The following is a 12,819-nucleotide window of genomic DNA, read 5'->3' as shown; positions in this document are numbered from 1 at the left end:
GCATCACGGTCTGACTGGGCTTTTGTTGTATATAGTTTAGATAGGTATCCTGGGTGATGACATCACCAGGGTTTAAAAATTTTCCATCATGGGGGAGGGAAGGGTGACTGTTCCCCATAATGACCCCACATGTGCCTGGGAGAAGGGCACATTAACAAATAGCCTCCATCTGCAAATTGTTCAGCTTACATTTGAAACAGTACCTCTTTGAGCAGTCCATGAGGCCTACTTTGGCAGTGGGGACCTCCAGACATCATTAGGTTTCCCAGAGGGCATTTGAGTAGCACAGACTGTTGTTTGGCCAGATTCAGATTCTTTCCCAAGGAAGAAAAGACTTTTCTCCTTCCTTTGGTCCTCCTGGAAAGAGATCTCTTAAAACGGACTGACCTATTCCAGTGCTAGGAGATATTCCACTTCACTTTCTAAGAAGAGTGCAGACCAGCACCATGATTCATCCAGTACACGAGAAAGAGCAGGGCCATCTACCTGCTGTCTGATACCATGAGGCAAGAGCAGGTGGACTCTATCATTGACTCCAATACTGCCTGTGGAGCATCTGTTGAGTCCAGTATTGGCACCATCAGTATTGTCACCGACTGTTTCTAAGCTTGTGATGTATCAAGGAAAAGGAGTACTTGTGGCACCTTAGAGACTAACAAATTTATTTGAGCATAAGCTTTCGTGAGCTACAGCTCACTTCATCGGATGCATTCCGATGAAGTGAGCTGTAGCTCATGAAAGCTTATGCTCAAATAAATTTGTTAGTCTCTAAGGTGCCACAAGTACTCCTTTTCTTTTTTGCGAATACAGACTAACACGGCTGCTACTCTGAAACCTATGGTGTATCAGGCAGCTTTGGACTTGTCAGTTATGACTCTCCTTTGATTCAAAAGCATTCAGCTGTGGTGGCTTCATTGGTGCCCTTGGCACCATCTGGAATAGATATGGACCTGTTGTTAGTGTCAGCACCTCTTCTAGTTTGGGGTACAGAATTGAGGTTGTCTACCTTTTCAGTGCAAGTTATCAGTGCAGGAACGGTCTTTGGTGCTGATGATAGACTGATGCATATTGTTTCTATGGGAATGGTGCTGGCTTCTACTTCAGTGACAATGTCTGCTCTGGTACCAAGTGCAATTGCAAGCATCCTATCGATGCTTAAAGCACCAAATGCTTTAAGTTTGTCAGTTCTGATTTATCCACCGTGCTGGACTTCAGATGAGGCTGGATGTTGGTCGGCCTGCCACAGTGGCTCCTCTGTTTCCTCGGGACTACTTGGAAGGTTCCTCAGGATTGGGCTTGGAGATGTCTTCCTCCTCTCTTGGGCCTTCCTGATATCCCGTAGTAGTGATAGGGGTCCTTGGCCCAGTGTCTGCTGGCCACCAGTGCTGTACCCCTACCAGAGCAGCCTCATGGAATCCCTGGGTTGTTCCAGAGTCTGCAAGGTCTTGATCCTCAACACAGTCCAGAGCAAGGTCACCTATTCCATACACAGCCTCCATCACTGCAGCCACAGATGCTTCAGCTTGAGCCATTGCTATAAGTGCCACAGTAGGGTCCATTGGCTTGGCTCACTTCTTCTTGTTCATCAACAGATGACTCTGTAGTGCCATATTCTTTCTCCCCGTAGCGGAGGATTTTAAATCGTTTTAGTGCTTCCTGACATGCCTGGCTTCAGCGTTGGGTATTCAGGCTGAGTTTGTTCAGGAGAACAGCCACAAGTTACTGGATATTCCCAAGTCCCAAAGCTCTGGATAAAGTGGATCCTCCACATAAATGAAGCAATCTTGGAACCAGCAAAGACTCAATTGAACACCCTCACATCCTTACCACTCACAGCAAAACACCCAGATAAGAGAGACTACAGGCCTATGCTTGCTTCTACTTGCATCCAACAGCTCCTGTCATAAGGACAGCTACGGAGAGGTAAAGAAGGGCGTGATATAAATTGACACCAAAGGACAAGTACTCTGAAAGATTGGACTTGTTTGGCAGGAAAATGTATTCTACTTCATCCTTACAACTGTGTTGCCATTTGGCAGATATTTTTATTGAACTATCACTTCCTAAATTAGAAAGCCAAGGCAAAATTTACAGATAAATTGTCAGGCTCCTCCAGGGAAGAGTTTCTTTCAGTGTGGAGGGCCACCTAAAACATCTCTAGAGTTGGCATTTAACATGGCTGATGCTTCCTCTAGAGCAGAGGTCCCCAACCTATGGGGCATGGCCCTAGGAACGGTTTGGGGTGTGTGGTGGAGTCCAGGCCAGCCCCCACAGGAGAAGGAAGCACCGCCCTGCCCTGCTCCGCTCCAAGCTCTGCTCCGCCACGGCTCCTGGCCCTACACCCAGCCTCAGGGCCCCGCTCCCATCTGCAGCCGCCTGACCTCTGTCCATGCCCCTTCCACCCGTCCCCGGGAGCTGCAGCCCAGCTCCTGAGGTGGGGGTGGGGGCACAAATAGGGATAAGAGGGGGCATGACCCTGAAAAGTTTGGGGACCACTTCTCTAGAGTTATGGCCTCAGCTGTATCTATGTGAAGGGCTTCCTAGTTGGAGAACTCTGATATAACCCCTGAGGCACAGCAGACAGTTGGGTGCCCAATTCTTGTTCTCAGAGAAAACTGATTAGACGCTGTATTTGTTTTAAGACTTTTGAGCTATGATGGGGAAATTCATTAGGAGTTTTTACCCTGGTAGTAAAAAGGCATCACTTGGTAGGGCAGCAGCAGTAGTATTGCCCTCAGGTTTTTCAGGTGAAATTATCTCCCTAGACAGCAGGACTCCTTCAGACAGGGTCACAAATCGAATAGGTGGTTTTCTGGTTTCAATCTCAACCAGTCAGCCCCTCCTCTATCAGCTGTGGGCAAGCAGCCACTTTGCTTCTCTCCCTAAGGTCAGCAATCTAGTCACTGAGCTTCAAGCCATCTTCTCTCTGTACACTGTGAAACAGTTTCAACTGGAGAAACTCAGCCCAGACTATGCTGTATCCCAGAGGTCAGGATACTCACCTCAGGTGACCCGAAGTTCAAATTCCTGCTCTGCATCATGCAGACGGAGGAACTGAACTGGAGTCAACCACATGTGCTGAGAGCTCCAATTACTCTGCCTCTTTGCAGTGGGTTTAGGTATTTGTAGAGAGTGCCTATGACCTCAAAGACCTCAAAGAAATGAGAGGCAGGATAACACCTAGTGTGAAGAGCCTGCTGGGGCTTAGATGTGCAAGAGCTGCCAGGATACCTAGACTGAGATAGCTGGGCCCATACCACTGACAGGTATTTAGATGCCTTGGGGACTGGAGCAGTGGAAACTTAGGCATGAAGCAGCTTTAGGTGCCTATGGGGTTAGGGAGCAGCTGAGCAAGTGTTAAGGAGCTCAGTGGCACCTAAATGTTCAACTTAAGTGCCTAAGTCCTGTTGGAGAGCTAGTCCAGAATTCTTACGGGATATGAGGCTTTAAACCAAAATTTTCATGGTTTGTCACTAATTGTTCCTCAGTTTCTAGGTGCCCAATATGAGAGGCTGGGGACAGATTTGCAAGTGCTGTGTTCACAACTGCTACGGGTCAAGTGCTTTGCTGATAAGTTATAAAAATGCAAAGTACTCTGTAAATCTTGCCCTTTAGGCCTGATTTTTCAAAGGGACTGAGACACTAAACTGCCTCATTAGGCACAACTGATATTTACAAAAACCACGGCTCAGTTCTGTAGACATTGTTGCCCTACACCTTGCTGCTGCCCAAGCTCTGGCAGGATTCTCAAAAGAGGCATACCTTCGCCTATCTCCCTAGCCATGTCTGAGCTATTAGGCCTGCTTGGAACATGCATAAGACTCAGGAGCAAGCAGTCTGGCCCCTGGAGGTCCAGTCCCTGATCCAAATCAGGCAAAGCAGCTGTTTGAACCTGGGTCTCCCACCTGCCAGTTGAGTGAGCTAACCACAAGGCTCTTGTCTACAAGGGGGGGGACATAGTCCTTCTGTAGGCCATCACAATCAAGGATGGACTGGCTTACCTAACTGCAGGAGAGGTTTCACAGCCGAGTGGTCTAAGCAGATGGGAGAGCTGGATTCAAGTTCCTATTTCAAATCAGTAGGGATGCAAACCTGAAATTCATATAGCCTACCTTACTGACCCAACTATTACCCATACATGTGCTCAGAATTCATCTCAAGGCTTGGGCCCCAGTGGAGAGGGGCTGGGGAAACACCACTTGGGGGCGGGGGGGTTGTCTCTGGCTTGTACTTGGGCACTGAGGAGCTTATTAACTGAAGGGTGGTATCAGGACTTACTTAAGCTGGCTTTGGGTATTTCTCAGGCAGGCAGACACCTAGGCATCTACAGGGTTAGCTAGCAGCTGAGCAGTGGGTTTGAGAAGGTCAGTGGTCCCAAAATGTTAGACTGACTTAGGCATTCACGTACCTGTGTGGCTGTAGCCTTAAGAGTATAGCTGTGGGGGGAAAATAAACACCTCAAAAACTTGACATGACGGTACTGTGAGCAACATCCTCTCCTTGAGGCTGCAGAGAGCACGAACTAGTACTGCAGAGCTGTGACATGCCCCAGTCATGTTAAAGTAGTGGGTGGCCAACCTAGGGCTCTGGAGCTGCATGCGGCTCTTCAGAGGTTAATATGCGGCTCCTTGTATAGGCACCAACTCCGGGGCTGGAGCTACAGACCCCCAACTTTCTAGTGTGCCAGGGGGGTGCTCACTGCTCAATCCCCAGCTTTGCCCCCCACTTCCTCCCCCAAGCCTGCTGCACCCTAGCTTCTCCCCCCCCCCCAGCCACCTGCACCTCCATTGGATGGTTCAGGGCGGTCACCCCAGGTCCCATGCTTTGGGGGGGGGGCGAGCTTCAGGGGGATGTGGGGCCTGGGCAGTGCGGGGGCTGGTGGCAGCGACACCAGCCCGGCTCTGCTCCACCATGCCTCACGGCATTGCTCGAGAGAGGAGAGGAGAGGGACGGAGCGGGGGGGGGTAGAGAGAGGTGGGGGCAGTGGTGGCGCAGGGGCTTCCGGGGAGAGGTGGAGTGGGGACAGGGCAATGGCAGGAAGGGGCGGAGATGAAACAGCTGCTCACGGTGGGTGGGAGAGAGTGGGAGGCACTGGGGTGAGCTGATGGGAGGCTGCTGATGTATCCCTATGTCCCTTTGGCAATGTAAATTCTGGCTCCTTCTCAGGCTCAGGTTGGCTACCCCTGTGTTAAAGGGTAGTAACTTAGCTACCAATAATAATCCTTTAAGGGTAAACAACAACAATTTCATTGCTCATCAATCCATGTAAAGCACGCTATATTATGATGATCTGCACAATCGAGTCCAAGTGACAGCGCATTGTGATGCCATAACTAAGAGCATAGCACTACATTTTTTTCTTCTACTGAGGAAAACACCAGGTTCATGGGCCCATTTGTATATTTGAACCCAGGAGGAGCCAAACCCGAGGAGTCCAACAGTATGTATGTTCCACTGAGCATACTTTGACTTCTGCTGGCTGGTGCTTGCAATAGAAACACGACCCTTTTGTTTCCTAATTTGGTCCCTCTCCCTCGCAGGGATACTTGATGGTGGGAGGGGGCGGGGGCAAGGCTCAGATTTTTAATGGGAGTTAGGTGTTGTCAAAATAAATCCGGGCCCAAATATTTTAACCAGGAGATAGTTAATTATATACTGTATTCCCAAATAAATATCAGTGACACATGTAGAATGCCCCAGATTATCAACAACAGTGTTCACGATAGAAAAGTTTGCTCAAGCTTTGTACTCCAGGATGCCCTATCTGATAGCTAGCTCTAATTTTCATATATTTTGCTGGTGTATTGTGAAGCCACATCAGCACCATGGCAGTTCAGCAAAAGCAAATTGTCTTGGAAGTTGATTGCTCAGATTCTGCCTCTAGCTGAGTGGTTTGAGCATTGGCCTGCTAAACCCAGGGTTGTGAGTTCAATCCTTGAGGGGGCCATTTAGGGTTCCGGGGCAAAATTGAGGATTGGTCCTGCTTTGAGCAGGGGGTTGGACTAGATGACCTCCTGAGGTCCCTTCCAACCTTGATATTCTATGAATCTATGAATTTACTAAAAAGCCATTTGCCAATCAATCAATGAGCGTGACATTGGGAAGGCAGCGTGGCCCATAGTCTACCACTAGCAAGGCTGGTTTTCAGTGGAGGCTGAACCTCGCCTTCACTTGTACACACACAATTTGGGCCACACACAGTAGGAGCTCTGCAAGCGGTTGAAAGAGTTCAATACCTGCATACTCAGACCATCGGATGTTTGGCCTGGAAGTGTAAATGCTGTTGGGCACCTAGGAAATCAATCTCCTAAGCCTGAGTTCAGCACCTAGGCTCCTATACACATGGGGAGAGCCAGGAGCCTGAGCAGCCACAAAAGCTGGCGTCCTAGGCACTGCCCTGCCTAAACCAGCCAACTGGAGATGCCGATAAGAGGGGTGTATCCCAAGCCCATCCCTCCCCTCAAGACAGGCATCTAAAGGTGGGCTGCAGGGAGATGCCTCTCTCTGCTAGCCATCCACGCATGGGAACCCCTCTCCCAGAATCAGCCTGCTTACGGCAGGTCTTGTGTGAATGAGTGAGGCAGGGACCTAACACCATATAAAGGAGGGAGGCCATGGTGGCAGCATTATAACATTTAGCCTAATGCTTAGCAGACGCTCCTGAGTGTGTGCTACCCAGCTTCAATTCCCCCCACTGCCTGGGAGCAGGATTTAAACAGGGGCACCCAGCGCTCAGACCTGTCTGCTAATCACTGAGTTGCTAAATTGGAGCAGAGGTCTGAGAATGGTTGAAAATACCCCTGACTTATTCAAGCAGCTCAATCGGTTTTGCTTAACACAGTGAAGGTTAAGGGGTGACTTGATCACAGTCTGTAAGTTCCTACATGAGAAACTAATATTTAACAACAGCTCTTCAAGCTGGTGGAGAACAGCTGGGAACTGAAACTAGACAAATGCTGTGTAGAAATAAGGCATAAAAGTAAGCATAATTAACCATTAGAACCATAAATCAGTGATCGTGGTATATGCTCAATCAAGAATGGATGTTTTTCTGAAAGGTATGTGCTGGGAATTGTTTTGGTAAATTCAATGGTTTGTGTCACACAGGAGGTAAGTGTGATACAGAGGCCCATTGGTGCCAACCAACAGAGGGTTCACTGTTCTTTACAAGCAACTACTGTCTCAGCCCTGACAAGCTCCTACAAAACTTTCATGGTATTTAGCTATAAAGCATGGGAGGTCGCTGCTGAAAGCTGCTAATTTATCAACCCTCATCAGTGTGAGAGGTGTGTGTGAGGGCTAGGTCATGTGACTATATCGAAAATTATGCCCTTTGGGGATCGTGTCTCAGAGACGGCCCACTGAGTTGTCAACCCTGCCTAGCCTTTCATGTAATGTATTGCTCGATTGTTCACCTTTGCACCAAGCCAGAACAGTTCATGGAAAGCCATCAAAAACAAACTCTTAAATACTGAACCTGCTTGGAAGTGAAAAGGAACGATAGGACAACGAGGTGGTGTGCCCTGTATGTGAATAAAGACAGAAAAACCTGATTCAGTATGTTACAGGGTGGAGCAAGACACTCTGCATCCATTCACAGAGACGGTACATTGAGGAGAGAGGGCTTCATGAAATATTGGGTCCCAACTCCCGGCTAGAAAACACTGCAAAAAGTAGATTTTTACCCCCAAATCCACTCTTACTAACAAGCATTTCATTTTTTTTTGTATGTAGCCCGTTTCCAGCACACACTTGTTTTTATTTTAATCTCTGTTCTTTCTTAAACACATTTCCTTTTTTTTTGCATTATAATTGAACTCACAGGCTGTGTGGGATACCGGAGTGGTGAGCTAAGGTAAAACTGGCAAGTGGGGATTTTGGGAATGGAAGAGATGAGATTTCTGTGGGTATCCAGTGATGAGGGGCTGGATATCACAAGGGAAAATTTAAAGGGATTTGGGGGCTGGGTGCATCTATTGTCAATCTGCAAGACAAAGGCTGGGCTGGTGTAGCCCAGAGGCTGACAGGTTTGTGGCGTTAGGGAGCTAACACAAGCAAGACTCCCTCGTGCTGGAAGCAGGTGGCAATAAAGTGACTCTCAGTGTTGGGTGGCCCAAGAAGCACACGTTGTCAGCCTAGATAATCACAGTGGTCCCTTATGGCCTTTGAATCATGGGACAGTCAAATCCAGGGCTTCCTCAGTCTCTCCTAAGCTGTTGCATTTTAGATAAGAGTCATTGAGGACTGCACCTTGGGCGCTCCACTTCCTAGCTCTTTGCTGCGACCACAAGGCTATGGAGTCACTCTCATTCTGTCTCTCCCCCCATGCCTCCATTTATGCAGAGTGCAACAGCTTCAACAAGACTATCCTCTAGCCTAGGGGTCATAGCACTCACCTGCAAAGTGTGGAAAGCCCCTGTTCAAATCTCCTCAAGCAGAGGAAGGAACTGAACCTGGGTCTTGCACATCTGAGTGCACAGGGCTAAGGTTAAAAGGTGGGCAGCACCTCTTCCTCCTGCCAGGTTTTGAATGGAAACCACTCTGGAAGGCGGTCTCTGAGTACATCTACTGGGTTGGGCCCCACACGACTTTGGCAGACAAATGCCTGTCATTCCCCACGTCATGGATTGCTCTGGGGCCTAGGCAGGCAATAGGTAGTTGGATGCTTAGAGTGAGGCTGTAGTGCACATGCTCAGAAGCAGAAACCTAAGTGCCTAGGGAACTTTTATTGCAAAATAGAGATGCTGACAGAGTTTAGGTGCCCACAGGGTTAGCCAGCAGCGGAGTGGGAGTTTGGTGGATGGCAGTAGAGCCTGAAAACAAGATTGGTCTTGAGGTCAGGTGCCCAAGCACCTTTATGGATCTGGGCTCTCATGTAAAATCTATTTAGACAATGGATTTTTGTGTGTGAAGGTTCTGGCACCTGAACCCAGTCTTACTGCACCACTTTGGGCATGCTCACATTTGCTTACTCAGAGAAGGGTAGCCTGGCATCTGAGAAGCCCCATGGTGCCATCGATATGTACACCTCTCTGTATATACAATGCTCCGTACAGCAGGAGACTGACTCGTATGAGCAGCATTACGCTAGTTCGGGCCTAGGGTTTGATCATTTAAATTAATAAAAAAATTACATGCCAATTTTTCTTCATGAGCTGTTCAATTCCCAAGATGCACAGTTCAAATCCCCTGAAGCAGCTGTTCTTAGACTTGTAGAAACCCAGGCTCACTGAAATCAATTATGTCAACTTTCAATAAACTTTCGGGTAAAGACAGTTAATCAATTACCATTGTTTTCATTTTGCCACAGGGTCTATGCAGCATTTTTTATTTAAAAAAAATGCACTAAAATCAGAATATGCAACCAGAGCTGAACCACAGTAAATCACGATGAACACTAGGCTGCATAAGACAATCAATCTGTAATTTTCACAGAATGATTAACTAGCCTATTGTCCCACTTACAGCTCAGCCTGTACATGCAGGGCACAGTAAAATCCTGTGACAACGGCACTCTGGCTTTGAAGGACACTGAAACCTAACAAATGCTGTCGACTTCACAATTATTACAGATGTTCTGTTTGTAACACAATGTGAGGTTTTATCTACAGACTCCTGTTTTCAGGGTGCTATTACTCCAGCTCAAGTAGCAGACTTGAATAAATGTTCACGATCAAGTCCCAGTGTACAACTGATTATTAATTGCTTTTCTTTTTAAATAGCTCTAGCTCTTTTTTAATTTAAAAGTACAAAAAAATTGGATAGGGCACAGCCTGAGAATTCAAAGCTAACTTTACTTTTCAAAATGACATTTTACGATGGATTAATCTATACTGTGAATGAATGAGTTCCACCATTTTAGAAAAACCTGGGGAAAGCTACAGTTCCAGTTTGTCTAGTTAAAAATGGGTGGATCACACTGCTATTTTTGTATCTAAAATATAAGGAGGATTCAGAGCAATGCAGATGCTTTGCTGCACTGGTGCAGGACCCAAAAATGACCAGAAAATCATTTACAGTTCAGAGGTCTATGATCCGTGACCTAACAGCTGCTTTAAAGCTATTACGGTCTCTGTGGCCTTGTTCACACTGGGTATTTTTTCAGTAAAATTTTCCACCTTTGTGTTCATTGGAGCAGCTCCTGGGAACTTTAATGGAGATTTGCTGCCACTATTTTAATAGCCACAGAGACAAACTCTGCTCAGAGCAGGTCAACGTGATATTTTGGGCTAGTGGCCCACTTGAGACTGTGAGAATCTTTATGGATTACAGAGAGCATTGGGATTGGGATCTGAAATGCCAGCAGACCATCTCCATTAGTGCTTCCAACATTGCTGCCCCCAGTGGAGTTATGTGGGTGGGCACAAAAGTAGGATGAAAAAAGTTTAGCGCAGACAAAGCCCAGGTTATACATCCAGATGAGCCATAATTACAAAGGACCAACTTATATTGTGCTGTACAAACCTATCAAAATGACAGTTTCTGCCCCACCACGCAGTCTAGAAATTAAGACAACAGTTGGAGGAGCTGAATAAAGAAGGCAAGGTTGGAGCAGTGGGGTTGGGGTAACAAAAATAATAGGGTATGTGTGTTTAAAACATTTTGGAATTCTGAAGTTAAGCAGCTACAACTGTTGGATGAATATAATTTTGAAAGTGTTTCCATGCTTAGGATGTATGGATTTTATAAAGGCTCAGTTGGTTTTTTAAAGGAAATTGAGGTACCAAAAGTTACACTTCAGGACACTTTAGCCAAGCCTTCAATTCACAACACAGATGCTCAGAAGCAAGGCTGAAAATGTGGTTTTGCATCCTGTTGTACTTCACTTTTGCAGCTTTTAAGGACAAACTTCCTCCCAGCCCCGCACTGCGACGTTGCACTCCATGTGCTTTATAAAAATATACTAATGAGTGTGAATATAATGTAACTGGAATATGCTTTATGCAAAAGATCTCTTGTAAGGTATCATTACAAAGCTTATAATCTACTGAGTGTGTTCATCCTATTTGTATGTATGTATCATTCTTAAATCTAAAACTAGAAATATGAAGTTAACTCTGAAGTCCTATTGTAATTATGCAAAGTGTGGGCCATTAATGGTGGTTTAGAATCTTGATGGCTCCCATATGACTAGACAATTGGTTGTAAATGGCTCTGTTTATTTGCAAGCCTTCCTGTGTTTCTGTGAGTCAGGCTGGAAGGAATGGAGGCTTGGGGTCTGTCTCACAGGACATCTGACCATGTCACCTGGTACTGGAATCCATCTTAAACCTGGTGCTTTTTCATTTAGAAGGAGGGGTGGGGATCCAGAGAGAAAAGATTCCTGCCTTGTGCCAAAGCTATAAAAGGGGGTGGAACAGAACAAAGAGGGCTGCAGTCACGAGAAAACCCCTAGTTATCATCTGAGCTGGAACTAACAAGAACTGTACCAGGGAAAGGATTGGGCCTTGACTAAGAAAGAATTTTACTGGAACATCTCTGAAGGTGAGATTTACCTGTATTCAGTTTCTTAAATGTATTAGGCTTAGACCAGTGTGTTTTGTTTTATTTTGCTTGGTAACTTACTATGTTCTATCTGTTATTACTTGGAACCACTTAAATCCTACTTTTTATACTTAATAAAATCACTTTTGTTTATTGATTAATTGAAAGTAATTGATTGATACCTGGGGGAGCAAACGGCTGTGCATTTCTCTATCAGTGTTATAGAGGGTGGACAATTTCAGAGTTTACTCTGTATAAGGTTTATACAGAGTAAAATGGATTGATTTTGGGTTTGGATCCCATTGGGAGCTGGGTGTCTGAGTGCTGGAGATAGGTGACTTGCTGAGCAGTTTTTGGTTAAGGTCTGCAGCTTTGGGGGCGTGGACCAGACCTGGGTCTATGTTGCAGCAGGCTAGTGTGTCTGGCTCAACAAGGCAGGGTTCTGGAGTCCCAAGCTGGCAGCGGAAAACGGGCTCAGAGGTAATTCAAGCACATCAGGTGACAGTCCAAGGGGATCTCTGTGACCAAACCCATCACACCCACCATAACTGAGATCAATAGTATGAGACAAGGATTAAGCGTCAGGTTGCCATGCAGTGATGGGGCACTCAGTTCAAGAAGTAGTGAAAGATGTATGAAAGAGCTCCCTGAAGTAACAGAGCTGTTTCCCGCTTTGATTTTGTCTATATTTCTTATGACATAAAGCCACTGAGATCTCCCAGTCAACTCTCCTACTATTCCAACTCTACAGTACATGGCAGTCTCTCCTTCGGGCACTGGGAAGCTGCCACGCCTCTGGGAAACTTGGATGTGGTGTTCTTATTTAGTTTTCAATCAATTAGTTCAAGGCTCCCGATTCATGGACTCGGTTGTCTAACTGATCATGAGGCAGGCAAGACGACTTGGATTAATTAATTGTGGATGCAATTAATTGCTGGTGCAAAATTGCATCTACAGGAAAGGAATGGGATAGAAGTCCCTTTAAAACAAAGGGCCCAAATGTATAATTGACTGAAAAACAAACATTGCACAGTGTGTTTTGCAAACTTATCCAAGTTACAAAGCTAAAGTGAAGGCTGACACTCCTTTAACGTCCTAGAATTTAAAAGGAGCGGGGAGAAGCAGAAGAGACAATGAGTTGCAGAAGAATCTGCGTATAGGGTTCTCTTGCCAACCTACTGCATTACTATTTGTGAGTGGCCTGAGGCAATGAGATGAATTAGCAGCTACTGTTTGAAAGCTGGGCATATTTCATTGTCAGATGAATGGTGCATACTGCATTCAACGACTAACATTCCAGCTGAAAAAAAAGAGGTCCTTAGTATGTCTTTTTTC

The sequence above is a fragment of the Dermochelys coriacea genome, chromosome 2 (genome assembly GCF_009764565.3).
Source record: "Dermochelys coriacea isolate rDerCor1 chromosome 2, rDerCor1.pri.v4, whole genome shotgun sequence".
Classification (NCBI taxonomy): domain Eukaryota; kingdom Metazoa; phylum Chordata; order Testudines; family Dermochelyidae; genus Dermochelys; species Dermochelys coriacea.
This window is presented reverse-complemented; position numbering follows the sequence as displayed.